At 42.3% G+C, this 11,137-nt stretch overlaps 1 non-coding gene across 1 annotated transcript; it reads left to right on the top strand.

Moving 5' to 3' along the window:
* Positions 1 to 10,845: 10,845 nt before the first annotated feature.
* TRNAA-AGC (transfer RNA alanine (anticodon AGC)) lies at positions 10,846 to 10,918 on the top strand. The gene has a single exon. It is a non-coding gene; the product is annotated as a tRNA-Ala (tRNA).
* The last annotated feature ends 219 nt before the right edge of the window (positions 10,919 to 11,137 follow it).

Below are 11,137 nucleotides of genomic sequence, written 5' to 3'. Positions count from 1 at the left end.
CCCTAAACAATGCCGCATCATCACCAATAACTGTTTCTTCGGGCATTCCTCAGGGAAGTGTACTCGGCTCTACATCTACATAATCTACATAAAGGACGTTGTTGAACTAATTATATCACCCATAAAAGTATTTGCCGATGACTGTGTGAGTTACAGAGAAATTACTGCTGAAAATGACATAGATACTTTGCCAACGGATTTAGATAAGGTAGCGAAGTGGTGTAAAAAATGATACACGAATTTAAATATTCAAAGGTGCTGTAGCAGAAGCTTTTGCAGGAAGCTATATCCAAACCTCAGCACCGATATAACATAACTCTTATCGAGATACAATCAGAATACAACTATCTAGGAGTCAATTTCAACGAATCACCCACCTGGCATACACATATTGACAGTGTCATTGCAAAAGGTAGTAGGGAGCTACATTTTATTCGCACAAATTTCAAACAGGCAACACGTGGAGTTAAAGAAACTTTATACTTCTTACATGTTAGAACAACACTTGATTATGCCTGTGTAATATGGGATCTCTATCAAGATTACCTGATTAATAGACTGAAAAAACTACAGAACAACGTTGTAAGGTTTTTTGTAATAATTACAGCCCGTGCTCTAGCGTTTCAGAAGTGAAGGCCACCTTAGAATAGGATCTGCTACATATACGTAGGCTCAGGCTGAAACTATTGCACTAAATATATACGAATGAGACAGGTATCCATCGGTATAACTTTCTTCTGGGACCAGACTACATATCGATTCACTGTGATATCAACAAGAAGATCTCAGCCTCTAACTGCAAAAGAAATATTTTTTACTAATCTTTTTTGCTCAAATCAATTAGACAGTAGACCAGTTTATGAAATATTAGAGTAAATGTGCCAAATAACAAACTATTCTATTGTATGCTGTGTCGGCGCTCTTGTAAAACAACTGTAAGTATTATATATCCTAAAAACCTGTTTGTTTCACTTTACTTGTATGTCATTCTCTAAATGCTATTGTAGTGCTTCTGTTTTTGTGTATAACTGTGGCAAAGCTTGTCTGTTTTACTGGTTATGTTTTGTTCCCCCCTACGTAGTGCCTTTATGGGGATGTAAGTACTGTGTAAATATATAATAAATGAAAACACAAGGTTCAGACGGAGCTTTATGCGCATTGCAAGAAAAATGGGCGCTGGAAGTGCCTTACAGAATGCAACAGTGTCAAAACTGTGCCACTTGGAGAACGAGAAATGGAACGCCCAATAATGCTGCTGAGCATGGACTGAAATAAAGTAATAGTAACGCTCGTGCCCAATCTCCATGATCCCGGAGATCAGGCCGAAGGAAAATCGGAGTTGTTAATCATCCATAGAAACGATTACATACATTTGTCTTGGTGTTATCTGTGGTGTGATACGGACATATGTTCTCAGCAGGAACGCCAATGTGTCTGCGCGCTGCATTTGCGTCAGCAGTGGAAGCCAGAGAGCCGCCCTGCCTTTTTATAAGTATATATATATATATATATATATATATATATATATATATATATATATATATATATATATATATATATATATGTATATATGTGTGTGATCATATTATAACATGCCAAGAAACAATGACAAAAGCACGGCATAGTGAAAAATGTTCGATCTCCACTTTTTAACTGAATTAAATGATAAATAAATGAGAGCACAGATGGCCACTAGGGGAATGCGAACCAAAAACGAATATATACATATTCGACTCATACGGGAATACAAAAAATGCATCACAGTCATATTGCTTTAAAAATACGTATGCTCTATCATTTCACCCAGATTCCCACAGAGACAACTTTTATCCACAGATTCAAGCAAACAAAATATGTTGACGGACATTCTGTTGCTGAACAAATGCCTGAAGCGTAAAGCGCGAATAAACTGACCACATCGGCATTTCAACATGCTCTTCAAACGAAGAGGAATAACACTGAAAATTAAACAAACTTCTGTAAAACATTAAAACCAGCAAGATGACTTCTTTGCTATAAAGATGAAGTGTCTGGTTTATATTTCGTTGTTTTTCACTAGCATCCTCTCCATTTGTTGTTTCCATATATGCTTAGTGCGTATAGGATGACAGTCTGTTTATAGGTGTGTCCAGTTTGACGTGTTCTAGGGCAACGAAAATCGCCCTACTTGTTAATATGCCATGATCAGAAATTGTAAACTCAGCAATAAGAATAGAAAACTTTAATCTTGACATGTCACGTCACGTACCTCCTTGTGCTTGGAAAAGAATATCAAAGGACCCAGAAACAAAAACTGTGCTACATAATGTATACAACTTTTGTCATGTTCCGGAATATACCGTGACGGTTACAATGACGTAAATATAGTAATACGCCTTCATTATTACAATCTTTTGTGTTACCTCGACACAAAGACTTGGCGCCACCACATTTGCAAAATATATTAATGGGCCTTCCCTTCGTTTATTGCCTAGGCAAATAAATATCTTCATGTCAACTCCATACTATTTCTTCGTCGTCTCCTGAAACACATGTACTAAGAATCTACTAAAATTTACACAAGCAGCATACTTCAGTCGTGAACAGGGATTCTGACATGTAGAAATGATCGGTCATTCGCGCTCCTGTGCACAGCCTTGATAAAACAGTGCAATAAGCAAAATTCGCAGTCGTTCGAAATGCTAAGTGCTACGTGCTTTACTAGTAAACACAAGGGCACGCGTCTTGCAACGACAGCACTGGGCTACTGAGACAGCCAAGGCCAAAGCCATTGCAAAATTTAAACTAGATAAAATGAAGTAATATTAACAACGAGGTGCGTCATTTGCGGAATTTTTCGTTTAAAAATACAGAAAAGCACTCCAATCGGTGAAAAACAGCAGTTGTGCGTTGTGGAGCCCACTATAAAAGTTGAGTCGCTGTGCGCTAAGAACCGACAGTTGCTTTTGTGGACATCTGCTGCTTCATTCCAGCATGGTAATGCCGTGCTAGTTGTGCTCATTTGAATCTAAAACATATCGACCTGTCATATGTACATAATATTTAATTGCCATGCATATTAAATGTTTCTCTGCCTATTCCGCAGTCAGCCAAAAATTACCGAGAACTCTGTTGACCTGTGGAGTACTGACGAGGGATTTTGTGGATAAAAGCAGATGCGAAATATCTTTAAACAGAGTGCTTTTGGAACTCGTGTGCGCTCGATCACTGCTGTTTCTGTTCGAATCAGGCTTTCCTTCTTCAACGTGGTTAATGAAAGTTTTGAACTTGCTGCTTTCAAGACAGTTTTTATCTGTTTGCTTGCTTCAGAAAATTGTTTTCCCTATAATTGTGTCCCAATATTATTCGTCATCACATCTTCACACGAAACGTCAAGGCATGACAATACGCTGGGTTCTACGCGACAACGTAGAACAAACCACAGCACCAGCTCTAGACTAATTTTGTCCACCAAGCCATTCCCCCGGTAATACCAGGTAAAAAGTGGCCACGACTATCACTACGCTTCTTGTTAGACGGCATTGATGTCCCACAGACTGAATTTGAAACATGGAATTGAAAAACAAGAGTTTTTTCTTTGCAAATAATTTGTCATTTCTGTCATCCTAATATAACAGCATACTTAAGGGCTTTGTTGTTGTGATAATTGACTCGTTCGCCATGAACAGCATAATTTCTTACGCCACTGTGATCCTTCATATTTGCCACACAATCATTGCTGCAACTACCTAGCACTTCTTTCTTTCCTCAAAGCGAAAACTTGCAAGAAACTGTAGATTATGTGGGATATGAGTGCGTATCCTGTGTGTTACGTGGACAAGTTAGAAAATTGTTGTACTGATCATATAGCGTTAGAGTGGACGAGCTGTTGTGTGCTGCAACGTGTCTCAACCGAAGATTCATCGTCGCATCGATAAACAGTACATGGTTGAAGAACAATGGTCATTAACATGAAGAGCTCTGCTTTTCATAAGCCTCTAACTTACCTATTACTGCGTTACTGTCGTCCAAAAAGCTTGTCTAAAGACCTTTAAAACCACTGATTTTGTCTGCTTGCTTGTGCTGTAATTTTTCCGGAGCGGGCTTTTCGAACAGATAGCTATCATTTTATATTAAAATACTCTGTGCTTCAGAGTCACAAAGATTTCTTCGAATATTCCTGTGATAAACTATAATTTTTTATGCAATTACCAGTTATGGACTCATGTTTTGCTCCTGTTGATATCTGTACATAAAAAGGCGTATCGCTTTCAGCAAAGATTACGAGTTAGCGAAGCAATTATGCACGTGTGACTCCACCTGGCGCTTTATTTTGGCATTGTTTTGTGTAAGCATGCAGAAGGCCAGGGGTGTTGTTCAAGAAAGCTGTAGTCCTAAGCTTACGCTAACTTCGACCCGTTTGTACTTATCTTGCAGATCCGTGCTTGCGTCCTCCTGGCCCTGGCCACTTGTGCCTTTGGCGTCTACTCTGGCTATCCCTACGATTACTCTGTACGTCCTCCCGCCGCCTACGGAGCTTACCACGCCCCACTTGGTTCTCTGTCCTCGTACGGCTACGGAGTTGGCCAAGCAGCTCCCGCATATGGCTACGGACTAGGAAGCTATGGCCTAAGCTACGGAAGTGGTCTCGGTGGTCACGGCTATTCCACTCTTCCGCACAAGAAATGTAAGGAAACGAATGAATTTCCACCTCTAAAGTGCTCTTGACACCTGCTAGATTAGGCTTGCTTTTAAGCATGAAGCATTGGTCCACTGCACTATGGATAGTGACTAGAATTAAGAAGGGAGATTACAGTTACTAGGAAGAATATGTTTTCGAGTTTTGGTTGATCAAAAAAAAATATGGGATAATTCTCGCTCTCAGCTTTTTTGCGAATTGACATATAGATGTACGAGAAAACACAGAGCACGAAGGAAAAAGTACGGAGAATATTGCATTTGATGTTTCTGTTAGTGATCAATATGTTGCGTGGTGCATTTGAATCTTCTTGGTATGCTTTCCAAAACAAATATGGGTCAGGGCGACGAAATATATCCTTTAGTCATTCTCTCAATTTGTTTGCGGATTATGTAGATATGGGCATATTCCATTAAAAATGAAAATATTAGCTCCAAACACCATACAACTCATGTGATGGTTCAGTAAACAAGTGAGTGCGGAGTTAGGATTGTTTATTTTTCGTGGTCAGAAGCATTGCGGAGTAACAAAAAACTGAAAAGCAGACAAACGTGTGCGTGTGTGATAGCAGTCCCTCCGTGTTGTTTCTGCGCTGTCCGTAAAATCATCAATAATATTTACGTGCACCCTTCTGCTAAACTGATTTTCGATGGCGAATCTGATACTTAACGCCTGTTTTTGACCCTTACTCTAGATTTTGTTTAATCTCAAGCCTTTTCTTCTTTCTCTTTTACAGAAATTGACCCAAGATTGGCCGCAAACTGACATCTCAAGAAATGGCAGAAAAATACTTCGCAATAAAACTACTTTTAAATGTACAATTTCTAACCTTCTTGGCATTTAGTTTACCACGTGCACAGTTTAGGGTATCTAGCTGTGTCATATTCGGTAATGTTGGTCATGTGTGTCTAACATAATCCTTATTTGAATTTCACATAAAGCCTGATGCCTGGCCGGGTAGAAACGGTGCGCTATGTGCACAATAGCTGACGTGACACGTCAATGATGGACGTCGGTGATGCAGCCGCGCGTTGATGGACGCTGGCTGTGAGGTATTTTTGCCTGCCGTAGCCTAATTTGCGGGTTCTCACAAGTGAGAAATGGGTATTGTCACTCAAGTTAGGTTAATAATGAATTTGTCTTTAGATGTGCTGACGAACGCTGACGAACAACGGTGTAATTTCAGTGCGACATAAAAGAAAAAAGCGAAACGCAGCAAAGAACCAACGAGCAGCTTAAAGAAGATCATTCAGATATCAATCAGCAGACGCAGGCCTTCTTACCTATTGTCAATATTTATGGTGTTTCTCATTGACTAATGTTGAACCAAACAAGCAATCTGTCCTTCCTTGCTACCACTAGTTGATTTAGAACGAGATAATGTCTGGTTCATGAACCTTGTCGCTAATACCGACCTTATGCGGGCGGAATCTTACCCACTTTCTCTCCCAATGTACTGTTTTAGTTGCTTGTACATGGTGCTCTTTCCTTATTTACAAAATTCCTGCAATGCCGAAATGGCATTTCGGCGGAATGGGCAGGGTGTAATATACAAAGTCGACACAGTTTAAACACGTTTCCAGAACAGAATACGAAAGCAGAATGCAGAATATAAAGATAGTAGCATATCCCTATACGAATTTATTACAATATGCAAATACTAAGCTGATGTAAAGTTATAACACACATTTCACAGGCATTTACGATGAAAAAAGACACTGTTATCGGTTATGTTTACTATGTCTTCAGGAAGTTCCAGTCTCTAATGGTTTTAATAATACATTCGTAGTCGCTAGTTGGAATCGCTTGGCGCAGGACAGGGGTCGCGGAGATCACAGGTAGAGGCCTTCGCTCTGCAGTGGACATAAAACAGGCTGATGATGATGATGAATAGAGGACGATAGTTTCGCTCTAGTTTCTTACTACAGAAAGAACATTTGCTGTCTTCCAATCTTTTGGAACCATGCCAGTGTCAGGACACAATTTTACATAGCACATAAATATTGCGCAAGAATAGTGTGACACTTCTTACGCCCTTGTGTGATATCCCATCTTGCCCCGTAGCTTTTGAGGCGTTCAGACTAGGCAGCAAATTATGCAAACCCACATAGTAAATTTTGATTTCAGCCAAACACACCGGTGGCTGAAACTCAGGGCGTAGTGGAAGTTCCAGTCGAACACCAACGACATGAAGAATACGGGTTGCCGAAATGCGGAGACAGGCTAAGGAAAGGAACAGCAACCGTGAAAGGGCCTCATGCTAACCCCAACTGTTCCAAGGTGACGTCACAAAAACCGCTGTGTACTCGTGACAAGTCATCGTCAAGCTCACCTGACCGACAAAGGGATTGGGATTTACCGCAAGCAGCAGCTAAATGCAGTGCTATGGCGGACCTGAACAAAACCCACACCGAAGAGCATATAGCACATAACCGAACTAAGCAGCAGGGCTCATTTGGTTTTGTTGTGTTGCCTGTGCATCAGGGAGTGGCACCACATCAAAAATAGCAACACAGTCACGTTCATTGCCTCTTGTTTGGGCAGTTCATTTTCTCTCGTTTTCTTTTCCTAGACTATAGTAGTTACTGATGTGCCACCAGCGTTGTCGCCCATCTCTAAATTCTTGCTACAGCTAAGGACGTGATGGGTTTGCCTTGCCCGATAATACTCAGCAGCGGCTGCTGGACAGTGTTTAGGTTAAAATGATGACCATATAGTTAACGCTGGAAGTGCTATAAGACAACAACAAGGGCAAGCTTCTTTTTTCCCTTGTGCACAATGGTGTTTGGCGCTCCCGGGTGTGCTACGTGGCAAACACCAGCAGCCGTTGGATTCCATCCGGCATTGCGTGGGATATAACAGCCCCGAGTCCGTAAGCTGATGCGTCGCAGCTGAGTTCGATGGGTCTCATTACGTCGTAAAATGTCAGAACTTCACTATCAAGAATAATAATTTTGGCGCGGTCTCGCCCGGTCTCTCCGACGTTACCTGGCCTCTTGCGATAAACGCCAACGTCAGAAACGAACTGCCGAATTGTCCGCTGGAATGCTTCAACCGCTTTCCATCCCACCCAAATAATTCTTCCGTGTAGATTTAGACCTTCTCGGTTCTTTTTTTGAGTCCAAATCCGGCAGCAAGTGAGTCGCCTATGCTTTAGATGATGCGGCCAGGTATGTAATCACTCGAGCGCTCCCTACCAGCACTGCTATGACGTTGCCGATATGTTACAACACGATATTATACTACACCACGGCGCCCATCGTAAATTGCTCACAGCTCAAGGCAGGGCATTTTTTTGTCCCGTGTAATCGACGATCTTTCGCGCTCCTCCTCAACGCGCTAACTGATTCCCAACTCGCGCCTCCCAATTTACTAATTTCATCACCTTATTTTTCTGTCATCCTCGACTGTGCTTCTGTTCTCTTGGCACCCCTTCTGTCACCTTAATGGTTCACCGATTATCTAACCTACGCATTACAAGGCCTTCCCAGCTGCATTTGTTTCTGCTAATGTAAATTAGAATATCGGCTAACCCCGTTTGCTCTCCGATCAGCACCGCTCTCTTCCTGTCTCTTAACGTTACGCGTAATATTCTTCGTTTCTGCCTCATATGTTAGCGCCGGTAGACTTAGCACCGACAGCATCCTTGGCGGCGTTCCGAAACCCCTTCAGCATTCATAGACGCCTAGTACCTTCGAGGGTGCTGTTCGTTCTGCGCACACGAATGGCCTTACGCGCTGCCTTCATCCGAAATACAGCACCCGCGTGCACTGTAAACTAATTTACGTCCTTGAGTGTGGATGTGGGCGTGTCTATATCTATAACTCACACCCTCACACCCTCACACCCTCACACCCTCACACCCTTTTGGATTTTAAGGGTGTGAGTTATAGACAGATTTGCACTCATCTGCACTTTTAGGGGGTTAAACTAGTTTACAGTGTATACTTAAAACACACTCCCTGGAGTTCAAGCGCCACGCTAAACCTTGCTATCATTGTGAATGCTCGAACGCCTCGAGCCGATAAAGACAATTTGTGTGCTTTGACTGACCTTAGTATAAATGTGATTGCCGCCTTCTTGCTGGCATTGTCTTCGACTACGGCTCTCAATTTTCATGCCCCTTTGCACACATTTTATATCATTCAATGGTGCATCACAATATAGCAGTATTGTAAAACTGTGCCAAACGCAAGAGATGTTACACAAGAAGTGAGCCAACCTCGATCTCATTCTTTGGCAACAAAAGCGATCCAGTATTAGTTGAGCAGAAAATGTTTTACACCAGCACGAAACGCGTTCTAAGAGTAAGAACATATTACACATACATTTATCTTGTACAACTGACATACACTTGTCAATAACGAGTTGCATTCAGAGCAGCACAAGACATGACGAAATCTATATTAATCTGATTGATGTTTTGGAATAGCAAATATTTATTTGTTGAACCGGCCGACGCTGACCTTGAATGTAAGTCTTGTGACGTCCCTTTCTGATTTCAAGTAGTCATTGAGAAGCCGTAGTTGCTTGTTTATGACATTTTTTCTTCAGCGAGTTAGCCGTGCATTGCAGAAAATTTATTTTTCATCAAGGCGGACTCCAGAATATTTTTTACCACTTGGTGCATTTAAATATAAATACGCGCGCATTTTTGCTTTTTGCCTCCATTGAAATACGGCCGCCGCGGCCGGGAGTCGAGCCCGCGATCTCGCGCTCAGCAACGGAAGGCTACCGCAGCCGGTGACAACGAATGTTATCACGTGGTTGTCACGTAGTTTGGTAAGAAGGAGAAGGAGGCGAGGTTGACGTTGAAAGAAGTCCTACGGGGGGAAGTACGGTATGCGGAGCTCTCTCAGTTATTCAGCCTCAAATAGCCGCTAATCCTTATTCAACATGAGTCGATGAAGAAACGCGTTGAGGCGAAGGAACGCGGCAAGTTTCTCAAAATGTTTGAGGCTGCGCTGTTCCCCCGTCCGAGTGGTGTATCTTCGACGGTAGAGCACTCGCTTAGCATGCGAGCGGTACTGGAATCAATACCCACCCCCTCCAGTGTGAAACTCCATTCTTTTTTAATTTTTAATGCGCGAGCATTACAAATGTGAAAGTGGAGAAAACGTGTATGAGTATGAAGTGTGGGAAGCCGCTTACGGTGGTAGATAAACATAGTGCCACTGACGCCGGTCTGCTCCGCACCACCGTTAGTCTCACTTCGCTGCACGAAGAAGCAGGACGTGTGCCGAGTAAGCTCCTAAACAACATTTTGCAACGTCGTGAACTCGGCTTAAATCATGCATTCGGGACCTCAAAGAGATGCCACGTAATGCTCGGCCATTCCTCTCGCAGTTACCGCTAAATCATCATAGAAATTCATTTCATCTCTATCCCTCTGGGTACCACTGCTACTATGCTTTGGGGATTATTCATCGGCTAGGCAAAGAAGGGCTATACGTATTTTTATTAGCGAAATAGTTATTTATTTAAAACCAGCGAGGTCGGCCGGCGCAGATGCATTCAGTACTATTATGCAAGGGCGATGAAGGCTCTAAATGAATGCAGGCAGAAGAAAGAAAAGAGAAAATAAAAGACAATATAGGGAGTTTTAGAAAACAGCACACAAAGGGGTCTTTGCGTACACAAAGCCCCACGCCCTGCTTTCGTACCTTTGCACATATTTTAGCGTACTTTCATGCGCCTGGCGTTTTGTGTCCCCCAAATTTCGGGTGCGCACAATCTCAAAACCCCTTGATAACACAGCAACGTAAAACGCCTTCATGTCAATTTGGTAAATATGCCGTCATTATCGTAAATATACGCGGCCTCATTCCGACAAAGAAGAAATGTAATAGACTTAGGTGCTTAGATTTAGGTGCAGGTTGAGGAACCCGTAGGTGGTCGAAACAATCTGGAGTCTCCCACTACGGCGTGCCTCTTAACCATATTGTCGTTTTGTCCCCTAAAACCACAGTATTCTATTACCAGAGCAGCATAGAGAGCAGCACTACACCTCATAAAGCCGGACGTCCTTGAAGACACTCGCTAGCGGGCATCCGTTGGCGTCCGTGTCTTTCGAACAAGGACGACGAAGAAAGCGCGTTGTTTCACTCACCCGTTCTATCTCGTTTGCGGTTTGAAAAGCGATTCGAGTGCCCCCTTGTTTCCCGTCCGGGGGTGTAGCTCAGATGGTAGAGCGCTCGCTTAGCATGCGAGAGGTACTGGGATCGATACCCAGCACCTCCATTTATTTTTTTTTTCTGAATATGATGAATTTTAGTAATGAAAACCCATTTACGATGTAGTCTTCTACTGCCAAGAATATGTGTACTTTTTTTTTAATTTTTGTGAGTAGGAACAGGAGTAAATTCTGCAGAAAAAGAAAAGGTTAGTTTTGTCAGCTGCATTTATACAAGAGTGAATCTGCTGCCCTTGGAGATAAGACATATACTTGTGTCTTTTTTC

The sequence above is a fragment of the Dermacentor andersoni genome, chromosome 3 (assembly GCF_023375885.2).
Source record: "Dermacentor andersoni chromosome 3, qqDerAnde1_hic_scaffold, whole genome shotgun sequence".
NCBI lineage: Eukaryota > Metazoa > Arthropoda > Arachnida > Ixodida > Ixodidae > Dermacentor > Dermacentor andersoni.
Note: the sequence above shows the minus strand (reverse complement) of the source record. Positions and strands in the feature narration are given on the sequence as shown.